The sequence below is a fragment of the Moschus berezovskii genome, chromosome 15 (assembly GCF_049115385.1).
Source record: "Moschus berezovskii isolate FMDL1 chromosome 15, NW_MosBer_1.0, whole genome shotgun sequence".
NCBI classification, from domain to species: Eukaryota; Metazoa; Chordata; class Mammalia; order Artiodactyla; family Moschidae; genus Moschus; species Moschus berezovskii.
In genome coordinates, this window is record NC_142474.1 from 78243011 (window position 1) to 78258943 (window position 15933).

Consider the following 15933-nt stretch of genomic DNA (forward strand, 5'->3'; position numbering starts at 1 on the left):
AGAACCACTGGGTCTGTTGTTTGGGACCAGCCTCTTCCTGGATTAATCCATCAGCCACATTCGTCTGTTGGCGCCCTGGTCTCACCTTTCTGGTGAAACAGAGTTTCGGCGAAACAGAGTTGTTTTCTTACAAACAATAAGACCCAAAACATGACTTGCTAGTGGTCCTTTAAAACTTAAAGTTTGCGAGACACTGTTCTCATGATCTGATGACATCTATTTAACCTATGGTGTGTCATACTTCCCTATCAAGAAGATGATATGCACTTGTTTTTCAGGGACACATAAAACTTTCTTTATCATAATCACAGAGGGGGGAAAAAACCCACTGAAGTCATTTAGTACAAATTGTCACCCTTCAGCAGTTCCCTCTGCACCAGCCCTGGTTCATGCTGCCTCCTAGGGCAGCGTGTCGGGCATGTTGAACCCTGAGAATGTCTGTTTATCCAACTGTCCACAGGCAGTAAGTGAGCTGAAATCTGCCTGCCTAAAACCCACCCCTGGTGGTTTTAATTTTGTCAACAGAATATGTTTGCCAGTCCTTCAACAATAATAACAATAATATACATGATTAATTTAATACAAGCAGCAACAGCCGTGGCTCTTCTGATCTGATCTGCTGCTCACCATCTGCCTGTGAGGAAGGTACTGTTACTATGTGAGCTCACAGATGAGGCTCAGAGAAGGCAAGGACCCCGGGTGGGACCCCAGTCAGGAGCAAGGTGCTGACTCCCTCCATGCCAGGGTGCCAAGACTGGTGCCTGTCCTTCCCACCCCAAATCTTTTCTTCTTCCATATTACGTAGTTCATGCTATTTGGCATCCCACATAGAATGATGTTCTCAGTCCTGCCACCGAGATATTCCTACTTCTTTGTATCCTTTCTAGTTTGACAGAACCCTCTGAAAATTTGGTGCCCATCAGGAAGCTGTGTTTTGATAAATTTTAGTTTCGTTTGAAATATAGAATTGCTGCATAGTAGAAATCCATGTTTAAGAGAAGTGATTTGCTCTTATATTCTTGTCAGAGAATAGCACACAGATGTGACTGTGGGCTCAGAAGACAGAGTCTGTGAGTTCCACTAAACCTAGAACAATGGATGACAAATTTTTTCGGTAAAAAGCCAGATGCTGGATATAATGGACTTGGTGCACCATACACTCTCTGTGGCATGAACTTAACTCTACCAACACTGATGAAAGCAGAGGTAGTGTGTAAACAAAGGAGCACGGCTGTGTTCTAGTAAAACTTGATTTACAAACGGGCAACAGCTGGGTTTGGAACTTGGCTCAGTTTGCATTAATGGGATTGTCCTTGATGGTGAGAAAAGGTTTACAAGTGGATGTTAAGTAGGAAAGTCCTAGTTATTTTGCAGTAATTATTAGTAACATCTCCTTTTAGTTTCAAAGGTGTCTAGGTCAAGAAATTAATATGTTGTCACCCTGTGTTCCATCATTTAAGGTTTTATTTTAAAAGCACATTATTTGGCTGCCCTCGGCCCTAGTCATGGCATGCAGGACCTTCTGGCTGCAGCTTGTGGGCTCTGGGCTTCTCAGGCGGGGCAGTGCTAAAGAAGTCGCTGCAATGCAGGAGACAGCAGGCTCCATCCCAGGGTCAGGAAGATCCCCTGGAGCAGGGCATGGCAACCCACTCCAGGATTCTTGCCTGGAAAACCCCATGGACAGAGGAGCCTAGCGGGCTGCAGTCCATGGGGTCATGAAGAGTCAGACAGGACTGAGCACAAACATAAACACACATGTGGGATCTAGTTCCCGATCAGGGATCAGGGCCCCCTGCATTGGGCGTGCAGAGTCTTAGCCACTGGACCAGCAGGGAGGTCCCACCTTAAGATTATTAAATGAGAGCACGATGAAATAGGAACTGTTTTTACTTCTATTTTGTGAACTTTCCATAGATTTCTATGCTTTTCTAGTCTGAGAGGAGGGCCTGGTGTGGAGGGGAGCACTTGGGGGTGGGGATGCAGAGACTTTCCAGGGGAGTGGTTACAGCTCAGCTTTGTGCAGAGCTTCCTCTGTGCAGGGTGTGATATAAAGGGCTTCACACAAACCATTTCCAGAAATATACACTAATCCCATGCGTGAAATAGGATTAGTATTCCCATTTACTGATGAGGAAACTGAAGTACAGAGGGTTAGGAAATTTGCTCAGGCTTGCAGAGCTCATGGTTGGATTTGGATTTGAACTGGATGATCTGACCTCAAGTCTTCACGACTCAGATAATCACGATGGTGTATGATCATTCAGCTAGAGCCAGACATCCTGGGCTGCGAAGTCAAGTGGGCCTTAGGATGCATCACTACGAACAAAGCTAGTGGAGGTGATGGAATTCCAGTTGAGCTATTTCAAATCCTAAAAGATGATGCTGTGAAAGTGCTGCACTCAATATGCCAGCGAATTTGGAACACTCAGCAGTGGCCCCAGGCCTGGAAAAGGTCAGTTTTCATTCCAATCCCAAAGACAGGCAAAGCCAAAGAATGCTCAAACTACCACACAATTGTACTCATCTCACACACTAGCCAGAGAAGGCAATGGCACCCCACTCCAGTACTCTTGCCTGGTAAATCCCATGGACGGAGGAGCCTGGTAGGCTACAGTCCATGGAGTCGCTAAGAGTCGGACACGACTGAGCAACTTCACTTTCACTTTTCACTTTCATGCATTGGAGGAGGAAATGGCAACCCACTCCAGTGTTCTTGCCTGGAGAATCCCAGGGATGGAGGAGCCTGGTGGGCTGCCGTCTATGGGGTTGCACAGAGTCGGACACGACTGATGCAACTTCACAGCAGCAGCAGCAGCACACACTAGCAAAGTAATGCTCAAAATTCTCCAAGCCAGGCTTCAACAGTACGTGAATCATGAACTTCCAGATGTTCAAGCTGGTTTTAGAAAAAGCAGAGGAACCAGAGATCAAATTCCTGACATCCGTTGGATCATCGAAAAAGCAAGAGAGTTCCAGAAAAACATCTATTTCTGCTTTATTGACTATGCCAAAGCCTTTGGCTATGTGGATGACCACAAACTGTGGAAAATTATTAAAGAGATGGGAACACCAGACCACCTGACCTGCCTCCTGAGAAATCTGTATGCAGGTCAAGAAGCAACAGTTAGAACTGGACAGGGAACAACAGATTGGTTCCAAATCATGAAAGAAGTATGTCAAGGCTATATATTGTCACCCTGCTTATTTAACTTATATGCAGAGTACATCATGAGAAATGCTGGGCTGGATGAAGCACAAGTTGGAATCAAGATTGCTGGGAAAAATATGCATAACCTCAGATATGCAGATGACACCACCCTTATGGCAGAAAGCGAAGAAGAACTAAAGTGCCTCTTGATGAAAGTGAAAGAAGAGAGTAAAAAAGTTGGCTTAAAGCTCAACATTCAGAAAACAAAGATCATGACATCTGGTCCCATCACTTCATGGGAAATAGATGGCGAAACAGTGGAAACAGAGACAGACTTTATTTTCTTGGGCTCCAAGATCACTGCTGATGGTGACTGCAGCCATGAAATTAAAAGATGCTTGCACCGTGGAAGAAAAGTTATGACCGACCTAGACAGCATATTAAAAAGCAGAGACATTACTTTGCCAACAAAGGTCCATCTAGTCAAGGCTATGGTTTTTCCAGTGGTCATGTATGGATGTGAGTGTTGGACCATAAAAAAAGCTGAGCACAGAAGAATTTATGCTTTTGAACTGTGGTGTTGGAGACAACGAGTTCTTCCTGAAGGAAATCAGTCCTGAATATTCATTGGAAATATTGATGCTGAAGCTGAAACTCCAATACTTTGGCCACCTGATGCGAAGAGCTGACTCATTGGAAAAGACCGCAATGTTGGGAAAGATTGAGGGAGGAGGAGAAGGGGATGACAGAGGATGAGATCGTTGGATGGCATCAGTGACTCAATGGACATGAGTTTAAGCAAGCTCTGGGAGTTGGTGATGGACAGGGAAGCCTGGCATGCTATAGTCCGTGCAGACGCAGAGTCAGACACAACTGAGCGACTGAACTATACTGAACTGATCTAACTTCAGAACCCGAACTCCAAGGCTGCTCAAGTGTAAACTAATCGAGCCAAATGGAAACAGGGCAAGAGTGGGATGAGGTGGGACCCTGCTTTTTCTCCTGGTAGAAGAGCTGACCAATATCACCTCCACCTTTCTATCTTAGGTATAAATATCAGAGGTCGACGAGTATTGGGTGGGACCTTTCAAGGGGGGGGTACAGGAAGTGCAGAATCCTTAGGCTTTCTGGTTGGAAGAAGCCTCAAGTACAATGGGGGGATCTGAGGCCAGAAGCTGCCTGATAGACCCCGAGCATCCCTGGGCTTCAAGTGATGCAGGGCTTGAGGAGCCCTGAGGGGTGCTTTTTGCATCAGAGCTGCGTCTGGCCTGCTCAGGGCTCTTGTCTGGCTGGGCCAAATGGTTAGAGGGTCAGGGGGTCCTGACGATGCTTCCTGCTGTCCCCATCCTCTGAACAGAGTGGAACGTCCACGTCCAGCAGCAGCATCTGTCTGGGACACGTGTGACTTCTAGTGGGACAGGGGAGTGAGAGTGGCTTCTCTCGTTTCTGGACTCTTAGAGGCTAGGTTCCATGTTTCTAGCTCAGTGACTTAAAGAGAACACCAAGTTGCATATAATTTTCAAAGGGAGTTGCCTTCTTTTGATAAACTAGAGCCGAAAGGAAATCTTTAAAAATAATTCCCATCAACTTGTATTATTCTGGGTGGTATGTTTTGGTACAGTTTCCAAAGCAGTGACCCTAACCACAGTGAGGACAGTCCTGTGGAGGTTTTGCAACCCACTCAGTCAGAGCAAAGCACTAAAGGAGGGGGCCTGTGGGTTTGCTTAGAAGCCTCCTTCGGCGGGTGGGAGGCGAGAGGAGAACCAGGGCTCTGGCCCCGGCCCCGCCTTTCAGCATGTGTTCATCGAGGTGTGCTTTCCCAGCCTTTCAGAATTGCCCCAGCACAGCTGTCTAAGTTCGCTTTGGCATCAGGACAAATGAGAGGATGTTTCCTGCTTGCCCGACTCTTGCTGCAACTTCTTTCTCTGTTCTCTTAAGCTCTTGGCTAAGTTCTTTCCTCTTGTCCGCATTTTAACTGGTGTTAAGGCACCAAGCACAAAAATCTGCAAACAGTTAGCTTTCATCTTTGAGCATTCTGGTCGGAGCATACCACAGTTAAAGTTCACATAGCACGGAAAGCTCCCCCTCTGTATAATGCATTAAACATTTAATAACTGTACAATAATCCGGATAGTTTTAATGGGTCACACGGGAGCCTTAATGTGGTAAAAATGTACTTCTTCACTGTCAAGTTAACTTGTGGCAAATTGAGAGAAATTCTTCGAAGCAACTTCGAGGGGTTGGACGTTTATAAGCCTTGAAACAAATAGCATATTCTGAAAGTAGTGTTTATGTAAAAAGAGATAATTGAAATAGAGTATTAACCCAGAGCTTGGTGCGTTTCTTTGCAGTGCAGTCCTTTTTAGGTTGGAGAGCCGTGTCCCTCCTTGACGATGCAGAGAGGTTTTGAGTAGGGCCTGTGGCCAGACCAGCTATGGAACACAGGTCCGTCTGGCCCCAAGATCATGCTCTTTGATTCAGAAGGTGGAATGTTTGAATTTGACCCCTCTTGATGTAAAATCCTGCACTTTTGGGAAAAAAAACAATCAAAGGTCAATGTGTATTATTAGTTGATTGAATTCATATTTATTTCTAAGTGGAAGCATTTCTTAAGAAATTGTTCTCTGGTGAGACAGGTGTGCATTTGTACCGATGCAGTTATTTCCAAAAACTCAGAAAGGACTGATTGAAACAAGGACCAAGTCCAGTGTTGTAATTACCGGTTTTCCTTTGTTTTGGCATATTTAAAATAGTCTTGACTCCTTACTCCAAAGGAAATCCAGTCAAAACACTTACAGTTATAATGTGCATAAATTAAGGATTTAGGAAACGGATATTTCTCAAGTACTTGGGGAAGAAATGATGTCTTCTGAACTAGCTTCATGACATAAGCCTGGCTCGTTTCACTTGCCCGAGTACTGTATCTGAATGATATATATACACACACACACACCTATATTTATTTGAAACGTTTGTTGTTGTTTAGTTGAAAATTTCGAGATTGGCATACGTTCCTATCATTTTAGGTCTGTTTAATGTGGTTGGTATCAGAGTATCAAGTAATTCATTCTTTAAAGCCAAGATTATCATAAGAGCAATAATATTAGTCTTTACCCCTGACTTTGTTGTGTAGTCACTTGCAATCTCTCACTTGCTTCTTGAGGCTATTTTTATCTACACCATGGTACCTGGCCTACTGCCTTCTTGTCCATGGTTAGCACACACACATACATGCGCACACACACAATCTAGATCCTGGCAAGCCCTTACTGTATGAGGTGAAACTTTGATTTTCGATTCAGAGAAAATGACAGTCACAATCTACAGACTGTGGTAGACTGTGACTCTGACTGTGGTGGTTTTTGAGTGACACTGAGCTATGGCTCTGGGGGCTGTTTCAGGAGAAAATTTCCCCACGTTGGCTGCACTCAGGAATGAAGGTTGTGCTTCTCAGACATGTGTTTGTTTGCATGTCAATCCTGGGATGTTTTACAATAAGTCAGATTCTTGCTTAATGGCCCTTCACCATCAAGATGGGTCTGACAAGGAGAAGCTCCCAAGCTCACCCCACTGAAAGTGTTCATGAAGCAAACATCAAGTAATAAGTGGGCTGCCGTGTTTTTAGGCAAGAATTTGCTGGCATTAGCAAAGAAAAACCCAGCATGGCTCAGGTTGTCTCTATTGACTTGTAATCGTCTTTCCCTTTAACGGAGTGAAAAATGTCTCGGCAGTTACAGCTTTGTTCTAAAGTGGCCCATAATTTTGTCTATGTTTTACATCCCAGTGGATTCCCAAGACCAAATATGGTATCGCTTCTCAGAGAGGTCTCCTTTTCATTCCCTTCAATCTATACAGTATTTAATAGATTTATTTTGAGGTCATGATTATCCTTTAGGTCAGCCTGCAACTTACAACCTGGTAGACTGATGTGGTGAGCACAGTAGTAGCTTAGAGGGACCGTGGGATGAACTGTGCATGTCTGTTCTGATCACTTTAAATTAAAAGCCATCACGTTTGAGAAAGCATTTGTAAGAATACATGAAATTGTTTAAACCAGTCTTTTCTCTCAACTCCATGCCATCATTTCTTACTGGTTCCATGTTTCCATATATACTACATACAAAAAGACTGTGCTTCTGTTATATCCACCCTCACGTGGTTGATGCCATGGTGGGTATTGTTGCACTGCTGAAGATCAGGGGTACTGCCATGCCCCTGAGTCCAGCTTTACGAGGGGCACATCAGAGAGAAGGGCTGGGAGGAGGGACTGGATTTGAGACAAAAGACGTACATAGTCTGGAGCTCCCTATGAGGTACGGATAAACTGTGTTCTAACAGAAATGAGGTCAGTGAGCATCTCCCCACATATAGGAAATGTACAATGCTGACGTTTATCAAAAGAAATGAACATGTAGAATGTGCGCTGTTAGGGTAGTGGGCGTCTCTTACTGGTTAACAGTTCAGTTTCTGGAGACGTAGCAGCCAGCGTGAGGCGCCAGCTCTGTTCTGTCAGTGCCTGGACTGTGGGCTGTGGACTCATGGCTTGGTGACTAATTTCTCTTCAGTAAACTGGGGAGTGGGTATGGGTCCCCGCTTCATCGGGTCAGTCTGAGGAGTGAGTGGAGAGCATTCCCTGTGCTGGGGGGAGCCTGGTGCTTGGCAGCCCCCGCCCGCTGTGTGTGCTGACATGGGACGGCTGTCCCTGGGGCGTGGGGCGGGGACCATGCTGGACCCGTTCACGAGGGTGCTGGGTACAGCATGTCACCTCCCGTCCCTGCGGTCCTGAGCAAGGCTGTTACCTTCTCTAGGCCTCAGTCCATGGACAGGTCCGTCAAATAGGAGCTTTGCTCTCCAAGATCCTTCCAGAATGAAAAACAATTGTTTTTAACTGAGAATAAATAGTACTTTAATATTTCAGAATTCTGTTCAGAAAAACGAAGAGTTCTGCTAGGAAGGCACTTGCTAACTTCAAGAAAATGTTGATTAAACCGACATTGTCGCTTTCCTGTTGGAAATTGAGTCTTGTCACTCTGACGGATGGCTGCTCTCCGACCAGCATGTTACCCTTTCTAAGGAAGGCAGAGGATGTCTGCCTCGCATCGATGATTAATGCTGTCCACAGAAATGTGGTAATGAGTTTGGTATTATTTTTCCTGCTTTGTGTTCTGAACATAATATTTCTATAAATTCACTGTAATAAAACTTGCATTAGATACATTTTAAAAAATTTTTATTTGGCTCTGCGGGTCTTAGTTGTGGCATGCAGAATGTTTAGTTGATGTATGCAAACTCTTTAGTTGCTGAATGTGGGATCTAGTTCCCTGACCAGGGATCAAAAAAAAAAATCCAGGCCCCCTGTATTGGGAGTGCAGAGGCTTAGTCATTGGACCACTAGGGAAGTCCCTAGATACATTTTTTAAAATCCACTTTATTGAGTACAACTTACATGCAATAAAATGTACCCATTTATGTTTGGAGTTGAGCGAGTTGTGACCAGTGTCTGCACACGTGTGCAGTAAGCACTGCGTCGCTGCTGTTTGGACACTGAGTTATGTCTAGCACTCTGCCATCCTGCGGACTGCAACCTGCTGGGCTCCTCTGTGCATGGGATTCTCCAGGCAGGAATACTGGAGTGGGTTGTCCTTTCCTTCTGCAGGGGATCTTCCCAACCCAGGGGTAGAACCTGGGTTTTTTGGTTGGCAGGCAGATTCTTTATCACTGAGCCTCCTGGGAAACCCAACCACTGCCTTCAGTTCAGTTCAGTTCAGTCGCTCAGTCGTGTCCGACTCTCCGCGACCCCATGAATCACAGCACGCCAGGCCTCCCTGTCCATCACCAACTCCCGGAGTTCACTTAAACTCATGTCCACAGAGTCAGTGATGCCATCCAGCCGTCTCATTCTCGGTCGTCCCCTTCTCCTCTCACCCCCAACCTTTCCCAGCATCAGAGTCTTTTCCAGTGAGTCAACTCGTCGCATGAGGTAGCCAAAGTATTGCAGTTTCAGCTTTAGCATCAGTCCTTCCAATGAACACCCAGGATCGATCTCCCTTAGAATGGACTGGTTGGATCTCCTTGCGGTACAAGGGACTCTCAAGAGTCTTCTCCAACACCACAGTTCAAAAGCATCAATTCTTCGGCGATCAGCTTTCTTCACAGTCCAACTCTCACATCCATACATGACCACGGGAAAAACCAAGGTCCTTGACTAGACGGACCTTTGTTGGCAAAGTAATGTTTCTGCTTTTTAATATACTATCTAGGTTGGTCATAACTTTCCTTCCAAGGAGTAAGCGTCTTTTAATTTCATGGCTGCAATCAGCATCTGCAGTGATTTTGGAGCCCCAAAAAATAAAGTCAGACACTGTTTCCACTGTTTTTCCATCTATTTCCCATGAAGTGATGGGACCAGATGCCATGATCTTTGTTTTCTGAATGTTGAGCTTCAAGCCAAACTTTTCACTCTCCTCTTTCACTTTCTTAGAGATGTTTAAAAACAACTTTATTGAGATATAATTCATATACCATAAAATCCCCTCATGAAAACGATATTTAAATCCAGTGACTTTTAGTATATTCATAGGATTATGCAGCCTTATCACATAGTAAGTTTAGAGCATTGTCTTCACCCTAAAAAGAAATCCCAGGCCCATTAGCAGTCACTCCCCATTCCTCCTCCATTCCACCCCCTACTCCTAGCCCTGGGCAGCCATCATTATACTTTCCATCTTTATAAATGTGCCTATTTTGGACAGCTCATATAAGCAGAACTGTACATACCGTGTGCAGTCTTTCGTGCCTGGCTGTTTTCACTTTGCAAGTGATTTTCAGGGTCCATCCATGTTGTGGCGTGTATTAGCACTCCATTCCTTTTCATGATTGAATCATACTCCATTGTGTGGATGTACTGTCTTTTGTTTATCAGTTAATGAACATATTGGTTGTTTCCACTTTGGGGGTATTATGGATAATGCTGTTATAAACATTTGTATAAAAGTTTTTGTGTATACTTGCTAGGAGTGGAATTGCTAAATTGTATGGTAAGTGTCTGTTTAACGTTTTGAGAAACTGTTTTCCAGAGTGGTTCTATCATTTTACATTCTCACTAGCAATGTAGGAGGGATCCAACTTCCCCCACAATCCTCATCAAAACTTATTGTTGTCTGTCTTCATGATTTTAACCATCCTAGTGGTGTGAAGTGGCTTCTCATTGTGATTTTAATTTGCATTTTCTTGATGGCTAAAGATGTTGAGCATCTTTTCACATGCTTGCTGGCCATTTGTTTATCTTTTCTACTGAATTGTCTGTTGAAATCCTGTGCATTTTTAAATTTGGTCATTCTCTTTTTTCTGTTGTTGTAAGAATTCTGTGTATATTCTGATCAGATACATGATTTCCAAATATTATCTCCCATTTTGTGTATCATCTCTGCTTTTTTGATGGTGTACTTTGAAGCTCAAAAGTTTTAATTTTGGTTAAGACTACCTTATTTTTTCTTTTGTCACTGTGTTTTTGGTATCATATCTAAGAAATCTTTGCCTAACCAAGGCCATAGAGATTTTACATCTATGTTTTCTTCTAAGAGTTTCAGAGTTTTGCATTTGGGCCTGTAATCCATTTTGAGTTAATTTCTGTATGTGGTTTGACGAACAGATCCAACTTCATTCTTTTGCATGTGGTATCCAATTGTCTCAGCAGCATCTGTGTTACATGTGTGAACATGTATTTTTTTTGCTTTCCTTTTTTAATTCTTTTCCCCATCTAAATTGTCTTGGCATCACGTTATAGATTTTGAAAGAAAAGCACTAGTTCCCCTGTTCAACCTTTTCCCTCCCCAGAAGTGATCGCTCTAAACCCACTTAGCTGTTTTTTCCTCATTTTTACCTCTATATTTCTAAATACCATGCTCATATAGCAATTTCTTGAGTATTATGGTGAAACTCTCAATATATTTGAATTAGAACCATTTTAATGTGCATCCATCCTGTGTTTCATTATTGCGACAATATCTTATATTATTATGACATTGTTTCCTGCTGAGCTGAGTAGTAGTATATGCTGAGTACATTTCTGTTTTTTCCTTTATCATTTTTGTTTTCCTTTGCATTAACCCCTGTCTTCCTCCCCCTGCCCCCGTTTTGTTTCCATTGCTTGCTGTCTTCTACAGTCTGGCCGGTCTGCCCCCCCCGCCGCACCCTCCCCCCCACAGCAGGTCTTTAAAGTTCCTGCCAGTGCAGTTGTCCACATGAGCAGACCCCACAGGTAATCTTTCTGTGCCATTTGTCCCCTGTCTTTCCGAGTTCTTTGCCCCGGGGGTCACCCTTCCCGCAGCTGTCTTGCTTTGCTCATTGCAGGCTGGGTGCTCTGTGGGTTGCTGTCTTCCAGAGGCGCCTGCTGCTCTTCTTTTCGCTTCTCCTCTCTACTCTGCCTGAGATCTCCGCTTCCTGAGACCCTTAAATACACCCGAAGAACCTGATACCCAGATTAACGAAGCTCCTTATTAATATCCTTGAGTCTTGATTCTTTTAATATTCATTGATATCTATTAATAGATATTAACTATTAATAGATATTAATATCGATTAAGATATTCTACCCTATCCTTCTCATAGCTACCAAAAATGATTTGAAAGCAGTTAAGAATCCTGAGTCAAAAACACCTTCCTTCCCCAGAATGAAAGTCTCAGCCATCAGAACCACAATTCTAGGAACCAGGAAGTTCTCTGGAGTCCACAAGTAGTTCTGTGTCCCCAGTCATAGCTGCCAAAGTTAGACACTTTCCTCCCCATAGGCCTGTCTTCACTGAATTTACGTCTCTTTTGCATGCAGTCCTGGGTTGCTTGACTTCTGGGGCACATCAGAGAAGAAGGTGGAAACATTTTCAATTAGGAGCAGAGGGAATGCTGGAAACAGGCACCCAGTGAACCGGAAGAAGTGCCAGTTAGCCAGGGAACAGAGGCAGAATGATTGTTAAGGTCAGCTTATAGTTGATAGACCTGAATACACAGCATTTAGTGCCTAGTTTAATGTCGCCACAGAAAGTTTTGTACGAGTTAGGCTCACAGAGGCGTCGCTTCATCATGGCGGTTCTGGTAGCTACCCGCCTCCTCTCCCCATGCCCCGCTCCAGCTGTCTATCACAGAAGCTCTGTGTGAGACGTTGTGCAAGATGTTCTTCATAGACACCAAACTGTTTAAAGGAGTAAGTTTGAATTTTCTGGAAAGTAATTTTATGTAGAACAACGCTTTTGTCACAGTTACAAATAAAAGAAGTATTACCTTACATCCTTATGAGAATAGAGTACCTGGAGGCCTGACTTAACCCCCTTTCTCTGCTTTTGAAAGAGGAGCCTGAGGACTTCCCTAGTGGTCCAGCGGTTAAGAATCTGCCTCCCAGTGCGAGGGACACGGGTTTGAGCCCGGTCTGGGAACTAAGGTGCCACATGCCACGGGGCAGCTAGGCCTGTGTGCCACCAACTACTGAAGACCATGCACCTGAGAGCCTGTGCTCTGCAACAGAGAGCCGCATCAAAGGCCCAGCACCGCCAAACATCAATTAATCAATTTAAAAATAGCTTTTAAAAGAAGTGTGATCGATTTTTCTAAAAATTAAAAGAATGAAAGCACAGCCTAATGACTGTCCTTATGAATGGCATTTCTATCACTGAAACTATTTGTTTAATAAGTTAAAAAAGGATGTATGTTCATATATATGTATATTTCAGTGGTAATTTTCAAAATCTTCTGATCTCTCTCTTCCTTCTGTCTCCTTTTCTCCTTGTGTCTTATTGTTGTAACATCATCTTATTTAACCAGGAAATCTATTATTAGAACATGTCAAGATTCTAGAAAGGCCAGTTTTGCACAACGTGTTGAAATAGAAACATACTAAATGTGTTCTTTGGGGTGCTATCTTTAAATCTGTCCACTTCTTAGAACAAAAAATCTGGAAGTGGTTTTAGCCAGTATCAGGCCTGGCCCCTTCAAGATTGTCCAAAGGAGGAGATTGAGGTTAAGATTTCTTTAGCGAACGCAGTACGGAAGTGGAACCAGAGCATCTCCGGCTGGGCCGCCTCTCACTTTGACATCAGGAGGGAGCAGCCTCCGGTTCTGGGGCCTGATCGAGTCTCTGCACCATCAATGGAACTAATCAGCGCTTGCATTCAGCATGTTCTCCAAGCCAGAGCAGCCACTGTGGCAAGTGACAGAGGCAGTGGAGTGAGCGGCAGGCTGGGGCAGGCGGCTCAGAGAAGGGGGTAGGCGTCTGGTTGAGTGTGTGGTGATTTGCAAGCCTTAGAAATGATGACTAGTCAGAAAAAAACGGGAAAATGTCCGTTTTGATCTTTCACTGTCAATAGAAAATGCAGGTTGAGTTACAGTTAATGGGAAGGGATTATTAATTTCTCCCTAGTGTTGCCTTTTTCTTGGGATCATTGATTTTTCTGTAAAAATTAAAGCCCCCCCCCCAACCTCAGTGATCCAAACTGATGTTTTTCGTACCTCTCCTTTATGCCCCCCCCAGGAGAGTGGAGGTGCCTGCGGTGGGAGTTTGTCCCCTCTTTGTCGCATTGCCCCAGGCAGCTCCACACGGAGCAGAGGGGAGTGGGGGGGGAGGCACCCGGCTCCCGGCCTCCGGAGCCTGTGGGCGGAACTAAAACCTAGGTTATGCTGAACTGTTGGTCTTCACCTGGTGCCTTCCCGAAGTAACGTGTCCTCCCCACCCGCCCTCTGGGTGTTCCGGAGAAGGCGGGTCGTGTTCTCTGTGCTGTCAGCCCAGAGAGCTGTTACTGCCTTCCCCTCAGAGCACCCTCCTCGTTCCTGTCTGCAGCTGCTGATGCCGTTAATCCACACGTGCCCCCCTGCGCTGGGAGCATAGTGAAGCCAGGGGTCTCCCCTCCTGCGGTGGGGAGCAGGCCACGCTGCCGGGTCCCTGGGCCCTTTCTGAGCAGAGTTTGGCAGGGTGGCAGGCCGCCGCCATCAGACTGAGCACAGAAGTGCCTCCCTTCGTTCTGTGGCCGCGCTGGGTCTTTGCTGGCTGGCTCAGGTTGCTTCCTCTGGTTGTGAGTTGTAGGATGCAGGCTTCTCACTGTGGTGCGGAGCACAGACTCTGGGTTGTGCGGGCTTTAGTGGTTGCAGCGCGTGGCTCAGTAGTTGTGGCTCCTGGACTCTAGGGAAGTCAGGGGCCACGATTGCTTATTCCCTCATCCTCCCCAGCACCTGGCAGAATGCCTGGCACCAAGGACCCAGTACTGCCTGAGTGAATGAGTGAACAGTGTAATGCATGAGATGCTGCATGGGAGCTGGAGGATGTATTTTGTGAGCAGCTCATGTGAAGCTTTAAAATCACGAGCAGATTAATTAGGTGAAGTACTTTTTAAAACGTGAATGAGCAGAAGTGGGTGTGATGTTGGGCAGTTTGCCTCTGTTCCTGCCTAACACAGGCCCAGGAGGGTGGGCACGCTGATCTCACACAAAGCCTGCCCGGCAGATGGGCCCGCGGGCCCACAGCCCACAGCAGCTCCCGGGGTTGGAAGGCAGGGCTCCGCGAGGGCAGAGAGCTGCGGACTTCGTGGGGTAGTAAAGTGGACAGGCTGTGTCCACTTGGCACTGACTTTGCAGTTACAGGGCTACTTCATGGAGCTCCGGGCAGGTGCCAGGGCCTTTTGCAGCGTCATCTTGGTTCTTCCTGGACTCTGGTGTGGCCTCAGTGGTTTCTGAGTTTACATACTACACGTTACAGGCATGGCTGTGGTGGGAGACACTCTGGACCACGTGCCTTGCCCAAGTCCCACGTTGCTGAGCGATATGAAATAGTCGTTCTGTCCTTTAGGGCCAGGCCTGCGGATGAAGTCAGGCGCACATAGGACTCCCAGGGGCCACTCGGTGGTGACGAGTCGATAGTCCTAGGGAAGAGATTTAATGGGGAATGCAGCTCACTGTACGCATGCAAATGTCTTTGACGTCTAAAATAATAAATAATTTTTGAAATTGCTTTCAAGTTTTCCTTTGACCCATGAGGGTGCTGGATGGTAGTGTAGCTATAAAAGTATTAGGCATGTACATATGTACATTGAGAAGACAATGAAACACAGTGTCAAGAAGGAGAAATGGGATCCAGTTACTCACTATTTGATCTTATCTTTTCAAAGCCTTAGTTTATAGCTCTCAAAAATGTGGATCGTGATTTGTGCTTATCTGTATAGTAGGATTTTCTGTTGATGGGTGGGGCTGTGTTCTCTCCCTGTTACTTACCTGAGGAAATCAGTCCTGAATATTCATTGGAAGGACTGATGCTGAAGCTGAAACTCCAATACTTTGGCCACCTGATGCGAAGAACTGACTCATTTGGAAAGACCCTGATGCTGGGAAAGATTGAGGGCAGGAGGAGAGGGGGGAGGCAGAGGATGAGATAGTTGGATGGCATCATTGACTCAATGTACATGAGTTTGGGTGAACTCCAGGAGTTGGTGTTGGACAGGGAGGCCTGGTGTGCTGCAGTCCATGGGGTCACAAAGAGTCGGACATGACTGAGCTACTGAACTGAACTGATGATCTCAAGTGCATCAAGCCTGAATTTCAGTGAAGCCTCTCCATCAGACATCTGAAGCTCAGTGTGTCCCAGAAATCTCATCTCCTACCCTGTTGCACTTGCTTGTTTCTTGGACATTTTCCGTTCCTCTCTCTCTTATTTCCGCCGCTGTCATCTTGGTTCAGGCCACTGTCTTCTGTTGCCGGACTCTTGTAGCCACTTAACCTAGTTTCATTCCTTTAGTTTCTGCCTTTGGCAC

At 45.4% G+C, this 15933-nt stretch overlaps 1 protein-coding gene across 1 annotated transcript in view; it reads left to right on the forward strand.

The window, feature by feature from the left end:
* Positions 1–15933, forward strand: part of SLX4IP (SLX4 interacting protein) — a 233498-nt gene that overhangs the window by 105650 nt on the left and 111915 nt on the right. The window lies entirely within an intron of this gene.